At 43.4% G+C, this 22,886-nt stretch overlaps 1 pseudogene; it reads right to left on the reverse strand.

The window, feature by feature from the left end:
* LOC141180564 (olfactory receptor 1A1-like) overlaps window positions 1-22,886 on the reverse strand; it is a 97,121-nt pseudogene that overhangs the window by 52,849 nt on the left and 21,386 nt on the right.

Consider the following 22,886-nt stretch of genomic DNA (forward strand, 5'->3'; position numbering starts at 1 on the left):
TGGAGTTTCAAATTTCTAGGATTGTGGATTCTCATCTCCAGCATCGTTTGCCACAGTACTTGGTGCACTGGAGGGGTTATGGCCCAGAGGAAAGGATGTGGGTTTCAGCATCAGAGGTGAATCTCCCTAGGCTGGTTCATTCATTCTGCACCTTTCATCCAGAGAAACCTGGTCTTGAGTTTCCGGAGGCCACTCGTAGAATAGGGGGGTACTGTCATGGGTGTATCAAGTGTGACAGTCATTCTGGATCCGGCTATAGAAGGTCACTGCGCTTGGCATTGCAGATGCCTTCTCGATCCTCTCATCTCTGTAGTGTAGTGATATCTTTCTCACTTTAGGACCCAGCAGTGACCTCCACCTTCTGCTGCTAATTGACACACCCTTGCTTTGTAGTTAAAAACTTTCAGTGTCTCTAGAGAGTCGCCGGTGATAGTTCTATGTTCCTCTGTCCAGGCTTGGGGTACTCGTAGTCAGCTAGTTTCTTCTTGGCATTCCCTTGGAGGACAGTTGGCATGATCTCTCTGGTGTCTTCTCAAGCTAAGTGTTTCCACTTTGTTTGTTTACCTTATTGTCTTTAGTTATAGTGGAGCCTGACTAGTGTTCACCCCATCCCCTCCCTACTTAGGGCCTAGCTGTAGGGACATTCAGGGATTAAGTTTCCTGCCCAGCGATAGGTGCGGAAACTATTTAGGGATGATAGGGTAGTCAGGGAGATATTAGTTCTGCACAGGGGTTTCCACTCCCACTTTCACTAGTTGTTGGGCTCCCTTACCCCTCTTCCCATCAGTGTACACTTGTTCCTTCCCTTACCTTGCGTGAGATCTCCTCCATAACCAGCACAGACGCCAGCAGCTGATGTCAGCGTACGATCGTCAGGCGGCACATGACGTCACTACCATGTGATGCCAGTGACTTGCACACTGTAGTCAGCTGCCGGACTCTGGTTGGCCAGCAGCATGTATTGCAGTGCAGGAAAATGGCAGGTCTCTGCGTCGCAATACATTTCAGCCCCTGATATTAACCCTTGTCCATCAATTTTAAAAATTATGTTGGATCAATTTTATAACAATGATAGTTATACCAACATTCTGATACTGTTATTTGGATTTATTATACCAAATATTTTTAATATTTTGCTACTGAAGTTGCACATAGAAGGATATGATAATGTGTTGATCCTTCATAATTTTTTTTTATTTGAAATGAGTAAATATTTTGAAATTCGAGTTTGACAGTTTTGCTCAATGTTCTCAGAAAATTGCCCTGAAAATATGTGTATGACACTTTTATGATATTAGACAGTCTAAAACCCCATTCAAGCCAACACAGACATAGCAATGTCAAAGGGAGTTCCCTCAAGTTATATGACTATGAATAACCATTTTCCAGTGGTAAAATACACTCTTTTTAATAATGCACTGACAGAATTTTTTGACTTTATAAAATAAGAAACATGGTCCAAAAATTATTCCTTTTTTGTGATGAGACAGACAGTTCTGACAATAATGTTCAGTCTAGGAGAATAACTGAAATTTCCTGCCCATGAGCATCACCATATGGCATCTTGACATCTCTGGGCCTATTCAATGCCAACGAAGATACTTTAGTAGAAACCGCTTTGGTAACCAGAAAGAAAAACATCATGGTTGTTGAGGCTACATGGTGGGACAGGTAAGTTTATACAGGTAGTATATATTTTTTAATTTGTTTTACCTATGTTTGCTATGATCTGGAGTCTACTATTGTTTTACGATGGATTCAAAGACGCAAAAGTACAAAAATTCACACAAAATGGTTCAGTGAAATTATACAGTATACTTAAGTGAAAATAGACAAAACATATGAACGGCTAAATAATATCCAAAGATATACAACTTTTTAAAAGATATGTTAATAGCTACATAAAATACAATGATATAATACAGAAAAATATGCAAACAGTATATCAATAAGATATGAAACAATAAACATGAATTAGTATGGTTTCAGCTGTAGGAGCCCCTGACTGTATTACTTACAATGTTTAGATTTTATCCAACAAAGGTAGACTTAACCTTCTGCATCTGCAGTGCATTTCTGGAAGAAGATACAAATCCATACAAGATATCAAAGGATATACAACTGTTCCAAAGATAGATCAACAGCTACATACAAGACAATGATATATGCAGGATATGCCAATAGTATATCAACATCGTATGAAGCAATAAACATGGATTATTATGACTTCAGCTGGAGGAGGCCCTGACTGTCTGTACAATATCCGAGTTTCATTCAACAAGGGTTGACTTAAAGTGTATTTATACTGCAAGATATTTATGAATAAGTATTGCTAAAAACGCTTTTCTCACAATTATTTTGCCATGTAAACAGGCTGTCATTCTCCCTGTGAACATGTAAAATGCTCATTCATGGGGTGAAATGATCATTTATGCTGCATAAAAAATTCATCATTCCTAGTGGTCCTGTATAAATGGGACTCATATTGCCGAGAACAATAACAGCCTACACCCGCTAAGAGATATTGCATAGATTACTTAGTGCACATTGTTTGCTTTAGTCTGCCTAAATAAACAGTAAGTCAAATGACCATCCGGTTAAAGTTTACTGATCGGCAGTCGTATCATACCGCCGGTCACTCTGTGTAAACCAGTGTTTCCCAAACTCTAGTCCTCACGGACCCCAATACATTATGTTTTCAGGATCTCCTTAGTATTGCACAGGTGATGGGATTATTTTAAGGCATCAGAAACTGCCATGGGTTTTCTAACCCGTGCAATACTAAGGAAATCCTGAAAACATGATGTGTTGGGGGCCCGTGAGGACAGGTTTTTGGAAACACTAGTGTAAATGGACCCTTAACCTTTTGGATCTGCAGTTCCATCTTGGCTGAATGGTTCTTGCCCAAAAGAATGACCTTTGTCAATAGCGTAGATAATATCTACAAATTTTTTTTTTCCTGATGACATTATGAGATGTCATCTGATCTTTGTCTACGCACTCTTCTTGCTTATCAGTCACCAAAAGTTTTGAATTAAGCACTTTGGAAGTCCTCATCTAGCCAGGCATTTGTTAGATACAATTGAATATATAAAATCAAGAATCCTAACTTACTATAGAGTAAAACATAATTTTAAACATAGTTGGAAGGTCCTGATTAAACTAGCACAAACATAGACAAAAGGACACGTTTCTTGCGTATGCCAGATTACCAGCTGATGGCCACACCAATGTATGTCATGACCAGTAACCACCAATGACTTGATGTGAATTTAGCTGAACACATACCAGCAGGAAGCAAAGTCGATGAAAAATAAAGGTTTTTCCATTTTTATTGGTGTTTTAGTAGATCTTATTAAAATCTTTAGTAGATTTTATTGGTGTTTTAGTTGATTAGTAGATCTTTTATGTACTTGAAGTACAAACTGTCTATACTATAAAGCAATGTTTGGCAGCTTCCTAATTTACATTGACTTTTCTTACCAATTTGTTACTTTGAATAAACAAATGCTTCACTAACCGCAGCAACGCAGATTGTACATTGGAATTCTGTAGACTGTATATGATTTGATTTAACATGGGGACAATATCTGAATATACTATACTGAAGACTAAATCCAGAACATCGGAGTTAGATGGAATCAGATAACCTATTAACCATGTCCCGTAATAAAGGGAAATGATGGTCACGTGCGATGAACAGGTGGAGAAGGCTTTTTTTTGTTTTTCTTTTGACTTCATATTGAAGATGACTGAGAAAATATTGGCATAGGAAATAAGAGTGCACATAAAGGGTATAAACGCCAAGATCAAAATTTCAATGACTAATATAGCAAAAAAACATTTGCGTGCCTGTGCAGGTGGTCTCTGTTAATGATTTAAAATCGCAGAAGAAATGTCGAAGGATGTTGGATTGGCAGGAGGTCATGTATAGGGTTGAGACTACAAGCAATAAAGAGTTTACGAAGCCAGCAGCCCAAAGCCCCAATGTTATTAGGATGCAATTTCTGCAACTTAGGATTCGATGATAATGTAATGGGAGGCAGATGGCAACATATCGGTCATAAGCCATAACGAAAAGAATAATGTCTTCTGTAGTTGTCACAGATAAGAAAAATATAACTGAGTATAACATTGTGAGAGGGAAACAAAGTGATTCCCGGACAATAACATGTGCAGTAATTTAGGAAGTGTAATCGATGTATAAAATATGTCTACAATGGATAAATTACAGATAAAGAGATACATTGGTTTATGTAATTGAATTTCCAGACATATGACCGTGATAATGGAAGAATTGACGAGTACTCCGACTGAATATACCAAGAAAAAGACAAGAGAAATGAGTGGAATATACATTGTCTCTCCAGAAAATGGTAAAATGTAAAAATATTTAAAAGACGTTTCATTCTTCGTTAACATTTCCTTAGCAAAATAAAAATATCATATCAGTAAATTCTAAAATAGTGAAAAGTAAGGATAGAAAACCTAATCTGGTGAACAGATGGTCATCCTTGGTACACCAGTGGTTTTCCTGGTAATCCAAATACTTAATGACATTCCCTCAAAGTTTATTAATTTCTCACCCAGTTTATTTGTTTTAAGGTTCTAAATATATTTTTAGATGTTTTTTGCCTACTCCTTCTTACGTTAAAGGTTTATTCCCTGAGAAAAAAATTATTCCGTATCCATAAGATGTTGAGATCAGGGCTATGGATCCCCAAGAACAGGCTCTGTAACCTCTTCTTGAATGAAGTGGAGGTACGTGTGCTTGACTGCTGTTCAATTCATTGTCTGTGGGACTGAAAGAAATACCAGCAGCAATTCCATGCCAATTAGTGCAGCAGAAGTGGGGCATTCAAGATAAGGCTTCAGAGTCCCAATGTTTGGAATGGTCTTTTATTGTTTTGCTTTTTTGGGGGGTTGGGGAAAGAATTATGCTTTAATATATAATTTCAGCACTATCACTGATAAATTATGGCTTGATAGTCTGTAAAGGAAAGCCAAAACATTATTGTTGTAGACTGGAACTTACACAGTAGCATTTCTCAACGTTGAGGACACAGACAAATGGACAAAAATGAGGACCATTGTTGCAGTGGTTTGCCAAAAAAAGATTAATGCAGCAGATGAAATACGTAGGATTCTTATTTCTCTTCAAATTTGGAAAATGTCCAGCAGTGCCATCAACTCAAAACTGGCAGCAACCAGTGTGATCAGCTACACCCGTCTACTGTTCAGAAAAATCTGGCCAGAATTGATCTTCATGGACAGATTAATACAAAAACTATTCCTTCTGTATGGAAACAAGGTCAAGTAACTCTATGACTGATGCATCAAAATGTTTGGCTGTAATAGAAGGCAGATTGTTCACCATAGGGCTGGAGAACAGTACAATAATGACAGTCTGCAACAACAGTGAAGCATGGTGGTGGGTCCTGCAATTTTGGGGGTGTATTTCAGCAAATGGAGTTGGTCAGGATTAATGGAGTCCAAAATGCTGAGAAATACAGACAGATACTTACCCATCATGCAAAACCATTAGGAAGGTATCCGATTGGCTCCAAATGTATTCTAGAACAGAATAACTCCAAACAATGCAATTGAAGAAGCCCTCCCATGAACTAATCATGTATAAATGTATATGATCTGTAGTGTCAGTGTGTTAGTGTACTAGCCCGTTGATGCCATCTTCTCCAGTATCCAGCGTTGTTCTGTTCCTCTTCTGATTGGCATCATCGCTCTTCAGACTCTATGGGTCACTGGGTGACCCGGAAATGGCTCATACAATGTAAGCCTAAGGAGCATTGTTCCATAGACGTTCATTGTAAAAGAGGCTTCTTGCTCACGCATGAAGTGAACTGGATAGTCTGAAAAGCAGTGATGTCACTGAGAAGAGGAGCAGAACGGTGCTGGATACCGGAGAAGATGGCGGTAGGTGAGCATATTAACATGCTAACACTACAGTACGTACTCATATACACATGTTTAGGGGAAAAGCCTAATTGGGAGCATTTCGAACTATCTACATTGTGAAGGAGAAGAAGGCGTCTTGGAAGTTTTTATATGGCCCACAGAGGCCTGATCTCATCATCATCAAGCCTTTCTGAGATTACATGAGGAGACACAGTGATCTGCACAAGCCTCATACATAGTGGTATATACTGCAGCACAGGTGTGTACACAGACTAACAGTCAACTAAAAATAACATTTAAGATTTTAGTTTAGAAGCATATGTTTATTAAGATGAGAAGAGAAAATAATGTTTGTTATTAGTTACTGAAATTTACATCACCGTAAAATTGCATGTGTCACATAGAGATGTGTTACTGATTATTATAAGTCCATAATTACGACATATTTTTTTTGAAACAAGAGGGGTTTATAGGGAGAGAAAATAGGAAGCGCCGGCTTCTAAGTGTAGAAGTTGGATTCCACGGGTATATACTCAATATAAATCCACTCACCTATTTGGTGTCTTGAGGTTCTGCATGTAAATCCAATCAGAGGATCACTCCATTCCTCTTTCCATTCAGTTTGCTGCAGAAATCTGGGATCTGATGAGAGCACTGGACAGTGCTTTCATGGGCCATACCACTTTTTATATGTTTTTCCCAGCAATATGCGCTCCTGAAGGATGATGATGGAACTCGCTATTCGGATTTGAAGATAATATTTATGCGTGATATTCTACCCAAGGAAGGCTCAAAGAAGTCAAAACCGGTTGTATTTTAGTTTGATATTAAAATTACCTTCGAATCCGAATATCAAGTTCTATCATCATCCTTCAGGAGCGCATATTGCTGGGAAAAACATTTACAAAGAGACATATTTTTTTTAAAATGCGTCAAATAAAATAATTAGTTTTTGGAAAAATATAATAAAATGACAATCGTGTCACATTTAAAATGTTTGTAACTGGGGACATTTTAAGCAAAATTTCTATATATATATAGTACAGACCAAAAGTTTGGACACACCTTCTCATTTAATGATTTTTCCGTATTTTTATGACTATGAAAATTGTACATTCACACTGAAGGCATCAAAACTATGAATTAACACATGTGGAATTATATACTTAGCAAAAAAGTGTGAAACAACTGAAAATATGTCTTATATTCTAGGTTCTTCAAAGTAGCCAACTATTGCTTTGATGACTGCTTTGCACACTCTTGGCATTCTCTTGATGAGCTTCAAGAGGTAGTCACTGGAAATGGTCTTCCAACAATCTTGAAGGAGTTCCCAGAGATGCTTAGCACTTGTTGGCCTTTTTGCCTTCACTCTGCGGTCCAGCTCACCCCAAACCATCTCGATTGGGTTCAGGTCTGGTGACTGTGGAGGCCAGGTCATCTGGCGTAGCACCCCATCACTCTCCATCTTGGTCAAATAGCCCTTACACAGCCTGGAGGTGTGTTTGGGGTCATTGTCCTGTTGAAAAGTAAATGATGGTCCAACTAAACGGAAACCGGATGGAATAGCTTGCCGCTGCAAGATCCTGTGGTAGCCATGCGGTTCAGTATGCCTTCAATTTTGAATAAATCCCCAACAGTGTCACCAGCAAAGCACCCCCACACCATCACACCTCCTCCTCCATGCTTCACGGTGGGAACCAGGCATGTAGAATCCATCCGTTCACCTTTTCTGCGTCGCACAAAGACATAGTGGTTGGAACCAAAGATCTCAAATTTGGACTCATCAGACCAAAGTACAGATTTCCACTGGTCTAATGTCCATTCCTTGTGTTCTTTAGCCCAAACAAGTCTCTTCTGCTTGTTGCCTGTCTTTAGCAGTGGTTTCCTAGCAGCTATTTTACGATGAAGGCCTGCTGCACAAAGTTTCCTCTTAACAGTTGTTGAAGAGATGTGTCTGCTGCTAGAACTCTGTGTGGCATTGACCTGGTCTCTAATCTGAGCTGCTGTTAACCTGCGATTTCTGAGGCTGGTGACTCGGATAAACTTATCCTCAGAAGCAGAGGTGACTCTTGGTCTTCCTTTTCTGGGGCGGTCCTCATGTGAGCCAGTTTATTTGTAGCGCTTGATGGTTTTTGCAACTGCACTTGGGGACGCTTTCAAAGTTTGCCCAATTTTTCGAACTGACTGACCTTCATTTCTGAAAGTAATGATGGCCACTCGTTTTTCTTTACTTAGCTGCTTTTTTCTTGCCATAATACAAATTCTAACAGTCTATTCAGTAGGACTATCAGCTGTGTAACCACCTGACTTCTGCACAACACAACTGATGGTCCCAACCCCATTTATAAGGCAAGAAATCCCACTTATTAAACCTGACAGGGCACACCTGTGAAGTGAAAACCATTTCCGGTGACTACCTCTTGAAGCTCATCAAGAGAATGCCAAGAGCGTGCAAAGCAGTCATCAAAGCAAAAGGTGGCTACTTTGAAGAACGTAGAATATCACACATATTTTCAGTTGTTTCACACTTTTTTGTTAAGTATATAATTCCACATGTGTTAATTCATAGTTTTGATGCCTTCAGTGTGAATGTACAATTTTCATAGTCATGAAAATACAGAAAAATCTTTAATTGAGAATGTGTGTCCAAACTTTTGGTCTGTACTGTATATATATATATATATATAATATATATATATATATATCTGATCCATATCCATGTAGTGTAATAAATCATATACAAATAATAAAAAAAGATACCGATGTCTAGCTGACTTACCGGTCTAGTAACATAGTGCTAGTCCTGATGTAAAATTCTTTGTTGGAGAGGTAACAGGGCCGCATAGGAGATTTATATTGTGCTAGGACCATCATGGACTGATTAGCACAGATGTATAATTACCCACGGGGTAAAAAGTACGTGTATGTTTACATTAGAGAATTCATGTCTTTTGGGTCCTGACATAATGATTTGCTAAGTTCTGTTTTTTTACTTTTTGTTTCTCGTTCCAAATAGAAAATATTTAAAATTGACCTAAACTGATTTATTTTGTGATCTCTTATAAAATGGTAAATATGAAGTGGCATAAGTTTATTTCATTTACTCACTAATGAAGTATCGCATGAACACAAGAGGTAAGGGAAGTTTCCATTATTTAGATCTTGCAACATGCTTCTTCTTATCAAGATGACATATAACTAGAGACGAACGGATCTGACAAAATTCAAATTCGCAGAATCATGCGGATTTTACCAGGAAATTCTATTTGCAGCAAAGTTATTCTCTGCAAACTTAGTATTCAGTATTATGCTCTGGGTCTAGTTAGACATCAGAGCATAATAAACATGAGATATATAAAATTTAGAAAAATCATACATCACTGCTCAGCTGTCCATTCGCTCCCGCTGCTCCTTTCCCTCTGCACCTCTTTTGCACCACATCTCAAGTGCAACATTCACTCTGAACCGAGACATCCACCTGTGAGCAGTCACCAGAGCAGTTTCCAGAACAGTTACCTCACATGGCCTGCTCATGGATGGAAGTCCCAGTCTTGAGTGAATGCCAAGCCATGACTTCCAACTGCAGCTCCTGTAAGTCACTAGGCATGCTCAGGGATGAAAGTCCTTGCACAGAGTGAACAAAATACCAGACATCTGGCGTGACAGAGGTGGGAGGAACCAAACAAGGAGAAATGGGATCATCCAGAGAACTGAACAGTGAGGTGAGTATATTTTTTCATCTTTTTAACAATTTTGCCAACCCTCTATTGTTCAGTAAGATGTAATTTAGTTAGGACTGATATATAGCATGGACACACGAGGTAAATGAAACCTCTGTTATTTGGAGAAGACATCTGATGTCCATGGAATAGAATGTGTGAAGAGTAGAGATGAGCGTTGTTCTACTCGAACTGTTCGCCAATCTCAAATTCGAGCTGTTTTGGGCGGTGTTCGAGCCGGTCGGCGAACACGAACAATTTGAGAAAAATTCGGCTGTTCGAGGTTATGTTCGATAACTGTTCGTGCACCAAAATCATAACTGGATTTTTTCTCAGTAATGATGAAAATTAATGTTAATACGCAGTTTGAGTGTACAGCGGGGCGGGGGGAGGGGCAGGGGATGGATCTCTGCAGGAACAATGAAGATCTCCATTTTTTTTTCTCTTTCCCGCATTTGCAGTGGGGAGGTGCAATCTGTCAGCCTATCAGCAGCGCACACACGGAGCGAAGTGCTTTTTTTCACACAAGCAAGGGCATGTGTGATTGGCAGTGTATGTCACATGTCCTTGCCCTATAAGACCAAGCCATTTTCCCCGTCGCCACCATTTTCTCACTGCTGCAGCTGCGTGTTAGACGGCACCGCTGTTGCTGTGTGCGCTATACCTTGTTAATTTCAAGCCAATTTTCGCACAAATATACAGATAGCTTGGGAGTAGGGAATAGTTGTGATTGCAGTCCTTTTAAGGACTAGGTTACAGCATTTCCTACGACTTTTATCAAGCAGGTCTGTGCTCTTAAATAGATAGATTGTGGGAGTAAAGACTAATTGTAATTGGAGTCCTTTTCAGGACTAGGTTACATCAGTTCCTATCAGTTTTTGCCAGGCAGGTCTGTGCCAGTGCTGTGCAAGTTTTTTTCACAGCATTTGGCTGAATCTAGCAAAGCTAATCCTTTTTGGCCTATTGCAGAGTGTGTTAGTCAGTGGAGTAGCCTATCTGTGTTGCAAGATATACCACCTGTGTATAGAATACCAATTATTTTACTGCACCTAGTGAAGTAAAATCTTTTGGGCATAGCATTATTCTATTAGTCCATCTATACTGACCTCCATCAGGTTGCAAACTGAATATAATTTTTTTCTGCATCTAGCTCTGAAAAAATATTTGGGCTTCTAGCAGTGTGTGGGACTTGGTCTATTAGTCCATCTATACTGACCTCCATCAGGTTGCAAATTAAAAATAATTTTTTTCTTCATTTAGCTCTGAAAAAATATTTGGGCTTCTATCAGTGTGTGGGACTTGTTATATTAGTCCTTCTATACTGACCTCCAGCAGGTTGCAAATTGAATATAATTTTTTTCTGCATCTAGCTCTGAAAAAATATTTGGGCTTCTAGCGGTGTGTGGGACTTGGTCTATTAGTCCATCTATACTGACCTCCATCAGGTTGCAAATTAAAAATAATTTTTTTCTGCATCTAGCTCTGAAAAAATATTTGGGCTTCTAGCAGTGTGTGGGACTTGGTCTATTAGTCCATCTATACTGACCTCCATCAGGTTGCAAATTAAAAATAATTTTTTTCTTCATTTAGCTCTGAAAAAATATTTGGGCTTCTAGCAGTGTGTGGGACTTGTTCTATTAGTCCTTCTATACTGACCTCCAGCAGGTTGCAAATTGAATATAATTTTTTTCTGCATCTAGCTCTGAAAAAATATTTGGGCTTCTAGCGGTGTGTGGGACTTGGTCTATTAGTCCATCTATACTGACCTCCATCAGGTTGCAAATTAAAAATAATTTTTTTCTGCATCTAGCTCTGAAAAAATATTTGGGCTTCTAGCAGTGTGTGGGACTTTCTCTATTAGTCCATCTATACTGACCTCCATCAGGTTGCAAATTAAAAATAATTTTTTTCTTCATTTAGCTCTGAAAAAATATTTGGGCTTCTAGCAGTGTGTGGGACTTGTTCTATTAGTCCTTCTATACTGACCTCCAGCAGGTTGCAAATTGAATATAATTTTTTTCTGCATCTAGCTCTGAAAAAATATTTGGGCTTCTAGCGGTGTGTGGGACTTGGTCTATTAGTCCATCTATACTGACCTCCATCAGGTTGCAAATTAAAAATATTTTTTTTCTGCATCTAGCTCTGAAAAAATATTTGGGCTTCTAGCAGTGTGTGGGACTTGGTCTATTAGTCCATCTATACTGACCTCCATCAGGTTGCAAATTAAAAATAATTTTTTTCTGCATCTAGCTCTGAAAAAATATTTGGGCTTCTAGCAGTGTGTGGGACTTGGTCTATTAGTCCATCTATACTGACCTCCATCAGGTTGCAAATTGAATAAAAAAATTTTCTGCATCTAGCTCTGAAAAAATATTTGGGCTTCTAGCGGTGTGTGGGACTTGGTCTATTAGTCCATCTATACTGACCTCCATCAGGTTGCAAAATAAAATTATTTTTTTCTGCATCTAACCCAGCCAATAGTTTTGGCCTAATACCACAGTTTGGCCACTCAGCTCTGCTCGGTTACCATCCATTGTTTTTTTGTGCAAACAACTCCAGAGTTGTGAATTAGTTAACCACCAAAATGAGTGGAAAAAGGCCTGCTGCTGGTGGAAAGGGGAATAGGCGTGTTGGGAAGGGGAAAAAAGGTTGTGTCCGTGGGGTAGGTGCAGAAGAAAGACCATCTTCCAGCCAAACTAAAATGTCTACTTCTTTTAGCGGACAATGTGATAAGATCCCTTTCTTACGGCCACGCCAATCGCTACAAATTCCAGATGAGGCACAAAAACAGCAGGTGCTTCAACGGATATCAAGTGCTCCTTTAAGTGGGCTCTCCTCCACATCAACTTCAACATCACAAATACTCCAGTCCTCAAAGGTGTCACCCAAATCGCACTTGCTTCCTCACAGCTCCCAAATCTCCAGCTGCCCGTCTGAGTATGAGGTAGAACAGATGGTTGAGTCTGCAGAGCTGTTTACTCATACTATAGCCTGGGAATCAGAGGTCGACTCCAGCGCTTCTGTGAATCCAGACGAGGAAATGATCTGCACTGATGCCCAGAATCTTTATGAGTCGGATCCAGGACCAGACGCAGAAGGTTCTGAACATAATGTAGACCCTCATTCCCAAACTGTAACTCCTGTTGGTGGAGACAATGAGGAAGACGATGATAAGACTTAAATACCTGATTGGAGCGACAACTTTAGTTTTTTGTCAGGGCAGGAACAGGTTGGCTCTGAGGACGACGGGTGTGATAACGCACAGGGTGATGATGATGAGGTCGGAGATCCCACTTACTGTCAACCCACAGTCAGCCAAGAGATGAGGTCAGCAGAGGAGGTGGAGGAAGATGCTAGTGACGACGAGGTCAGGTTGCGCCTTCCCGGACAGAGACGTAGTACTGGAAGCACGTCAACAACTGCATCCTCAAACACAACTCTGCCTCTCACCACAAGTCGTGGTGGCTCTTCAGGTCGCATGGGTGCTAAGCCTTGCATAGCCTGGGCATTTTTTCAGATCGATAAAGATGACCCAACTCGTGTTATCTGTAACATTTGTCAGCAAAAGCTAAGTAGAGGCCAAAAAATACATAGTTTGAGTACTTCACGCATGAACCGGCACATGGACATGAAGCATAAGTTGCAGTGGGAAGCTCAGTGTGCTACAATGCGGCCTATCCGGCCGGGCCAACCACCGTCTGCCATATCTTGTTCATCCGCGGCCTCTTCATCCTCTGTGACTGGGGGGCAGCAGTCACACCTGTTTTGGGGCGCAGACCTGCCACCTCTTTACCCGCAACAGCCAGCGTGATTGGCAGGTCATCATTTTCTTTGGAGGTGGTAACACCAGCTGGTCTTGAGCGCTGTCCGACATCGATAGCACCACCTTTGGATCAAGGCAACCTAACATGTCTGCCTGCATCTTCCTCACAGACTGGCAGTTTGCCGGGGACACCCTTCTCAACCCCGTCTAAGCACAATAGCCAGCCCTCGGTCCCTCAGATGTGGACAAGTAAAAGACCATTTCCTCCTAGCCATGAGAAAGCTAAGAGGTTGAATTTCACCATCTGCAAGCTCTTGGCTACAGAAATGCTGCCTTTCCGCCTGGTAGACACAGAGGATTTTCGAGACCTTATGTCCGTCGCAGTGCCCCAGTACCAGATGCCCAGTCGGCACTACTTCTCAAAGAAAGGTGTGCCTGCGCTCCACCAGCATGTCGCACACAACATCACCGCTTCTTTGAGAAACTCTGTGTGTGACAGGGTGCATTTCACCACAGACACTTGGACGAGTAGGCATGGACAGGGGCGTTACATGTCGCTGACTGGGCACTGGGTAACTATGGTGACAGCAGGACAAGGGGCTGCTGTCCAAGTCTTGCCGTCCCCACGAGTTGTGCGTCAATCCTCTTTATGTCAAAGTTCCTCCACTGCTTCTGCCTCCTCAACCTCCTCTCGGTCTTCCACCTGCACCCAAAGCCTGTCTGGTCATGCCACAAGCTTTCTAACTGCGCAGAAGGGATCCTGCACACCTCCTTACTATGCTGGCAGTAGGGCTCAATGTCATCAGGCGGTTTTTACATTGAAATGTCTGGGAAATGTGAGTCACACAGCTGAGGAGTTGTGGTCAGCTCTGGAGAACCAATTTCATGAATGGTTGTCTCCACTGGACCTGAAACCAGGGAAGGCCGTGTGCGACAATGCTGCAAACCTGGGTGCGGCCCTTCACCGGAGCAATGTCACACACGTGCCTTGTATGGCTCACGTGTTGAACCTGGTTGTCCAGCAATTTTTAGCCCACTATCCCAGACTAGATGGCCTTCTGCAGAGGGCACGGTCGCTGTGTGCTCACTTCCGCCGTTCGCATCCCGCAGCTCAGCGACTTACATCTCTACAGAAGTCGTTGGGCCTGCCACTTCACCGGCTAAAATGCGATGTGCCTACCCGGTGGAATTCAACTCTGCACATGTTGCAGCGACTGTGGCAGCACCGACAACCCTGGTGCAATACGTTCTGACGTATAGCCTGGGCCAACGAGATTCAGAGGTGGGGCAAATCACGCTGGAGGAGTGGTCTCAGATCAGGGACCTATGCACCCTTCTGCACAGTTTTGAAATGGCGACGAAGATGTTTAGTGCTGACGATGCCATTATCAGCATGACTATTCCGGTGATTTACATGCTGGAGCACATGTTAAACAGAATTCGGAGTCAGGTGGTGGCACAAGAGGAGGTGGAGGAAGTAGAGGAGGAGGAGTTGTATGCGGAAGGGCTAACATCTGCAAGGTCCAGACGGTCGGCAGCACCAAGGCGGCAGGCATGTGAGGGTGGGGGAGATGATTTTACCAGGGCGCATGGTAGCAGCCAAACTAGTGAGGAAGGTGCAGGAGCCCAGGAAGAAGTGGAGGACGAACTGATGGAAGACTCATCAGATGAGGGAGACCTTGATCACATTTCTGTTGTGCGAGGTTGGGGGGAGAGGACAGAGGAAGGAAGCATGATTGTTACCTCGCCACCAACACAACAGGGACTTGGTGCTCCTGGATGCGCAACACACATGAGTGCTTTCTTGCTGCACTACCTGCAACATGACCCTCGAATTGTGAGAATTAGAAATAATCCTGACTACTGGGTTGCCACACTGTTAGATCCCCGGTACAAAATTAAATTTGCAGAAATTATTCCTGCCATAGAAAGGGATGCACGCATGCAGGAGTATCAGCAGAGACTGTTGCAGAATCTTACATGTGCTTTTCCACAAAATACCAGTGGTGCACGTAGTGAATCTCACAGTTCCAACTTGCCAACCGTGGGACCGTCAAGTGTTCAGCACTCAAACCGTAACAGAACCACAGTATCTGCTGGTAACATCAATTTTGCAGAATCATTTCACCACTTTTTTAGCCCATCCTTTGCAAGGCCACAGGAGACAAGAAGTCTGACACATAGTCAACGCCTAGAGACGATGGTACAGGAGTATCTCCAAGTAAACATTGAAGCCACGACTGTGTCACTGGACCCTTGCTCTTTTTGGGCTTCCAATCTGGATAAATGGCCGGAGCTAGCCACTTACGCCTTGGAGATCTTGTCATGCCCCGCAGCCAGCGTTCTGTCTGAACGTGTGTTCAGCGCTGCTGGTGGTGTGCTGACAGATAAGTGCACGCGGCTCTCCACTGATAATGTAGACAGACTCACGTTCATAAAGATGAACAAATCATGGATCCGAAACGACTTTTCTACCCCTGTGTCATCCTGGGGAGAGTAAAAGCTTGATGATTGGTTAAAATCACCCTACCAACCGTTTTAAGCTTTCAAATTACTAATCATGTTTATCTGTATCTTGACTGGAAAATAATTTGGGCTATGTAGCAGTGTGCAGCACTGATCCTATTAGGCCATCTATAATAAGCTCCACCAGATTTAAAATTAAAAATAATTTTTAGCTGCATCTAGCCCGGAAAATAATTTTGGGGCTCCGAGATGCGCAAGACACATAAGTGCCTTCTTGCTGCACTACCTGCAGCATGACCCTCATATTGTCAGAATTCGAAGTAATCATGACTACTGGGTTGCCACACTCTTAGATCCCCCAAACTTTTCGATCAACCTTTTCATATTAATAAAGACCAAAAAAATGGTCATTTTTGAAATTATAAGCATTAGCAGGTTGTTAGAAACTGAAATCAAACAGTTTTCAACTCAAAACTTTATTCTAGGTGATGTTACATTTTCACATAGGACCCCTTGTTCGAAAGGAGCTTCTGAACTCTCTCGTCCATTGAATTTGTCAGGTTTTGGATGGTTTCTGCTTCAATTGTTTTGCATGAGGACAGAATACCCTCCCAGAGCTGTTGCTTAGATGTGAACTGCCTCCCGCCATCATAGACACTCCTTTTAATGATGCTCCAAAGGTTCTGAATGGGGTAGAGGTCAGGGGAGCATGGGGGTCACACCATAAGTTTGTCCCCTTTTATGCCCATATCAGCCAGAGATGCAGATGTTTTATGTGCAGCATGAGATGGTGCATTATCATGCAGAAAAATGATCTTGCTGTGAAATACACGGTTCTTCTTCTTGAACCATGGCAGGAAGTGCTGTTTGAGAAAATCCACATACATTATGGAGTTCATCTTTAGAGCCTTCAGGGATCCTAAAGGGGCCGACAATCTCTCTCCCCATGATTCCAGTCCAAAACATTACTCCACCTCCTCCTTGTTGGCTCTGTAGCCGTGTTTGCGTGGGGTGTCCATCAACCAGCCATCCTCCACTCCATTCATCTGGACCATCGAGCGCTGCACGGCACTCATCCGTGAACAAAACAGTTTTGAAATCAGTCTTCATGTAATGTTTGGCCCACTGGAGCCGTTTCTGCTTGTGTGAAGTGGATAGAGGAGGTCGACAGGATGGCGTATGCACAGCTGCAAACCTCTGAAGGACCCTGCATCTTGTTGTTCGGGGGACGTTGGAGGCACAAGCGTCTTCAAAAACTTGTCTGCTGCTATGACAAGGCTTTTTTGCCGCTGCTCTTTCAACCTGACGTAATTGCCTGTAGGAAAGAGTCCTCAATTTGCTCTTATCAGCACGCACACGTGTGTACTGTGAATCAGCTACATACTTCTTGATTGCCAAGACACTTCATCCTGATCATCGCACAATGTTGATTGTAGTCATGCCTTGACCTAAACACTCCACAATTTGTTGCTTCTCAGCAGCCGACACATCCTTTTTCTTTCCCATTTTGGCAGAAAATGTAGGCTGCTTAATAATGTGAGAGAGCCTTCTTAAGTAGTCTTGCCTTTCATTGGACACACCTGCCAAACTAATTAGCACAGGTGTCTGCAATTGCTTACAGTGATATAAAGAGCCCTGACACACATCACCATCAATGAGTTTAACTGACAAACAAACAAATTCTTCCCTTATCACTCCTAAACACTTTTTGCATAATAATTTGGAACACGGTGTACATGCGCTTTTCCACAAAACACCAGTGGTTCACGTAGTGAATCTTACAGTTCTAACTTGCCAACCGTGGTCTGTATGGAATTGTTCAATAAAGGGCCCAAAATTAAGATAACATAGATGGGAGAGGTCTCTATGAATAGGAATTCCTAAGTATTTGATACCCTGTGAGGGCCAGGCAAAGGGAAAGTTGGACTGGATGGAATCCTATATGGATTTAGGGAGGGAGACATCGAGGGCCTCAGACTTCGCTGCATTGATTTTAAAATTTTACCATGTAACAAAGTGATCTATTTCAGCCATAACAGCAGGGATGGATATATGTGATTGAGTGATATATACTAGGACATCATCAGCAAATAGAGAGCACTTGTACTCGGTGCCTCCCACCTCAATCCACCTAATATTGGGGTTATGGCGAATTGATGAGAGCAGGTGCTCCGTCACTAGGATGTATAAGAGAGGGGACAGAGGACATCCCTGCCTTGTCCCATTGGTGATTGTGAAAGGTGATGAAAATGTTCTGACGCACCCCCTGGGCCTTGGGACACCCGGAGCCGGACCCTTTTTGGTGGATGCTGGTGGTTGTAGTCTTCGTGGCGGCGATCCGGTTCCGTGGCTCAGGGCGGTCAAACCAGTGGCGGAACTATTTATGTGGTTTTGATGTTTAAATGTCCGACTACGCCACCCGTGGATTGCGGTCAGAGTGAACTGCCGCTACAGGGCAGACCGCTAAGGCTGGTGTTGTGGGTGCAGCAGAGCGTAGCATAACTCCCCACGGGAGGAGTATAGCCTCAGGGCAGTGTATGCGGAGGATGGGGGTGATGGTGCAGGGCAGCAGCAGTAACGACACGGAGTCAGTGATGCAGTTCAGGGCCTTTACTCACAGTTCTTATTATCCAGACCACGTCTGCAGGTAACGGCTGCCCACGTCGTACTGTGCTCACCAGGTGAGGGGCTCAGACAACTCCCAGATAACTTTGGAGCGCTTCACAGGACCCCCTTTGTGTGTCCTTTGTCTGGCCTTTCTTACCAACACTTCTGTCCGGCTGCCTCGGGCCTCCTCTTGGTAAACTTGGCGCCAGTTTCCCTGACCCTATGTGGTGCCTTCCTAGCGGGTGGAGCAAGGGTCTGCGCCACATAAAATGTCAGAGCCTCCGGTTTCTAGCTGAGGGTCATTTCCTGCCTCCACTAGTTCGGGGACCGGTCTCCCCCTTTGGCCTGACCCCTCCACGCAGGTGGATTCGGGTGTGCGGTGGCGACTCGCCCGTCCACACCCCTGGGATCCCTTCATTCCTCGTTCCTGGAGCCTTCTCCGCTCCTCTTCCTTCCTTCTCCCTCTTGCAGACCTGGGCCTCTGTTACTAGGCCCGCCTCCGGAGCAGAGCTCATGCAGAGCCCCTGCTCCCTGCCACTTCTGCTCAGACTTCTCTGCACTGAACTAAGATGGTGCCCACCTTTTATACTCCCTTCACAATGCACCCAGGAACTGCTTCCTCCCTGCTCCTGCACTACAGGGTTCCCCTTCCTCAGTGTTCCCTCCCCCCAATCCAGCCAGGGACAGGGACTGTCGTGCCCATCTCAGGGGCATATTGGTCGCCCTGCCCCACGGCAATGTGGTGTAATGCATGCAGGTGTCGGGTCCTGATCCACACTCCATCCTTACCTGAGAGTGAGATATCACACCTCTGGGTGAGGTGCAATACGTCTGTAGCAACCGAGCCCTCAGGGTGCTACAGTTCCATTTATCTTCAGCCTAGGTGACGTATTGCGATACAGGGCCGTTATTTTGGCTATAAAAGGGTCCCCTAGACCCCTACCCCAAGCTCTTTAAGAGAATCATATATGGCGTGCCAGGAGACTCTATGGAATGCTTTCTCAGCATCCAACGAGAGTATCTAATTACAAATTTTTAACTGCATCTAGCCCAGGAAATACTTTGTGCCTAGTAGCAGTGTCTGCTAGTCAGCGGATTATCCCGGCTGTTAAGCAAGCTACACCACCTGTAGTTTAGACACTTAATTTTTTCAAAGGAAATGCTTCGCGACCATGGGATACTTAGTGAAGAGCATCAGGAGGCACCCCAAGGCATAGGGGCTGGGACTGGCAGTAGGATGCCTTGCGGTGGACAGCCGAGCTCGATCCTTATAAAAGCTTTTTAACTGCAGCAGCTTTAGTGGACGCTACTGGAGCTGGAATTACCGCGGCTGCTGGCATGAGACTTGCCCTCCAATAGATCCTTGTAAATGGATTTAAAGTGTTTTCGTTCAAATTAGAGAGACAATTTAAATTAAAAAGCTTAGAGCTGCCTCCACCACAGGGGGGCTCGCTCGACCCACCAGCGGACAGGCACCAGTATTGGGAGAGGGGGGCTGGCCGTCAGGGTTCACCGCGGCTCTGGCACAAACCCGGCGACACGGAGGTGGCACGGGCAGGAACGGACTGGCCGTGTCGGCTTCTCACTTTTTGGATTTTAGAAGGGCATGACATGCCTATATCTGTGTCTCCCCCTCCTTTTACTCCTCCACCTCTTTTATTTTCGCATGACTATATGTACTTGTCACTTTTCCATGTGTTAGTTATGTCTTCTGAGCAGTTTGTCAGCTTTTGGACACCTTTGAAGGTGTTTTCTATGTGTTTCTATGTGTTTTTGTTTGCCTGCCATTGGTTTTAACGGTGTTCGAAGGTGTTCGACGAACAGTTCGACGAACAGTTCGGCGAACACACGGGTGTTCGACGAACCGAACCGAACTCGAACACTACGGGGGTGGCTCAACACTAGTGAAGAGCTCTGCAGACTCGCCCATCTGTGGTTCCCCACAGTCAGTTGGGCGATTGAAGACTTGTGACATGTGGGGAAACAAGGGTTAATGGAATGCCACATATGAGGACTGTACTGTGTGTGATGTTAAGGTGGAGGTAGAAGAGGAGAGGCAACTTGATGCAGCACTTGCCATCCACTGGAGCCCATGCTCTTCCTGGCCCTTATCTACAAGGTGTACTGCTGTGCGGCTTCCAAAGAAAGGGAGTAGTGTAGCCGGTCCAGTAACAGAAGTTGTTCAAAATCCTTCGCTATTACTCACTGCAGCAAAACAAACTTACTTCTCATCTCTCATATCTCTGTCTCACAACCCTAAACAGCTATTCAGTACTATCAATTCTCTCCTCCATCCCCCAGCTCCTCTTCCCTCTCCTCTCATCTCAGCTGAAGACTTTGTCTCATTCTTTAAGCAGAATAATGACAACATAAGGCCAAGCTTTTGCCTAAAATTCCTACAGCCCCTCCTCATAACTACTCAATTCTCCTCCTCCAAAACCAGCTTCACCACCATCACGGAAGATCAACCTTCCTGTTTACTCTCTAAATCACATCTCACCCTCTGTGAACTTGACCCAATCCCATACTACTTCATTCCAAACCTTACCACAGTCTTCATCCTAACTCTAACCTACCTCTTCAGCCTGTCACTAACAACTGGTGTCTTCCCCTCATGATTCAAATATACCTCGATCAGACCCATCCTCAAAACCCCTCCATTGACCCATGATCTGTGTCTAGCTAACGCCCCATATCACTTCTCGCCTATGCCTGAAAACGACTGGAACAACATGTCCATTTTGAACTGTCCTCCCACCTTTCCTCTTGCTCCCTTTTTGACTGCTTATAATCTGGTTTTTGACAGCACCATTCCACTGAAACTGCCCTGACTAAGTCACCAACGATCTACTAACTGCCAAATCCAATTGACATAACCAGGTCCTTCTGGTGGACCCGTCATCTGTCTTTGACAGTGAACCATTCCCTCATACTACTCAATCATGTCTTGACATCATAGACTTGGCCCTGTCTTGGATCTCCTCATACCTAAGAGACTGGACATTCAGTGTCTCCCACTCACACACCACCTCCTCATATCTGTTAGTATCCCCCAAGGTTCAGTTCTAGGACCCCTGCTCTTCTCCATCTACACCTTCGGCCCCTGTCATCTCCCGCCTTGACTACTGCAACACCTCCTGCTCTTTGGCCTCCCTTCTAACACTCTCGCACGCCTCCAATCTATCCTAAACTCTGCTGGCCAACTAATCCACCTGTCACCCCTCTATTCCCAGGCTTCTCTACTCTGTCAATCCCTATACTAGTTCTCCATTGCCCAGAGACACCAGTTCAAAACCCTAATTTTGGCATACAAAGAAATTCAAAACTTGTCTCTTTCTAGTGTCTGCCCCTAATTTGAGCTGTTTTGGTAGATTTTGGGCCCCTTAGAAGGTTTTGTCTATGCATTTAGTTTTGCCTTCCATTGAATGCAATGGAATTCGGATATGTTTGTTGAGGCGTTCAACAAACTGTTCGGCGAACCACAGGAAATTTGTTGATCGGAACCGAATCAAACTTAAAAGGTTCGCTCATCTCTACTCTTGGGCCTTTTCGACAGTTTAGTCCAAAATTGCCATCTCCTAGTCTGTGGTTAGGTTTATCGCTGCAGCCTGTACCACTATACATCATATATGCAGAAGGTCAAATACCTATAAATAGAGAAATCCTTTAGAATATTGGACAGTGTATAGGTCCATGTCCCCTCACCAGACGCGCGTTTCGCCGCCAGCTTCTTCCGGGGTCGTGTCAGGGTGAGGGGCATCATGATATTTAAATGCCATGGTAACCAATTGGCGATCATGGTTTATCATGATGCCCCATACAGACCAAAAGTTTGGACACACCTTCTCATTTAAAGATTTTTCTGTATTTTCTTGACTATGAAAATTGTGCATTCACACTGAAGGCATCAAAACTATGAATTAACACATGTGGAATTATAGACTTAACAAAAAAGTGTGAAACAACTGAAATTATGTCTTATATTCTAGGTTCTTCAAAGTAGCCACCTTTTGCTTTGATGACTGCTTTGCACACTCTTGGCATTCTCTTGATGAGCTTCAAGAGGTAGTCACCGGAAATGGTCTTCCAACAATCTTGAAGGAGTTCCCAGAGATGCTTAGCACTTGTTGGCTCTTTTGCATTCACTCTGCGGTCCAGCTCACCCCAAACCATCGAGATTGGTTCAGGTCTGTTGGCTGTGGAGGCCAGGTCATCTGGCGTAGCACCCCATCACTCGCCTTCTTGGTCAAATAGCCCTTACACAGCCTGGAGGTGTGTTTGGTGTCATTGTCCTGTTGAAAAATAAATGATGGTCCAACTAAACGCAAACCGGATGGAATAGCATGCCGCTGCAAGATGCTGTGGTCGCCATGCTGGCTCAGTATGCCTTCAATTTTGTATAAATCCCCACCAGT

This window comes from Phyllobates terribilis, unplaced genomic scaffold (assembly GCF_046119375.1).
Source record: "Phyllobates terribilis strain yellow unplaced genomic scaffold, ASM4611937v1 Scaffold_33__1_contigs__length_13283291, whole genome shotgun sequence".
NCBI lineage: Eukaryota > Metazoa > Chordata > Amphibia > Anura > Dendrobatidae > Phyllobates > Phyllobates terribilis.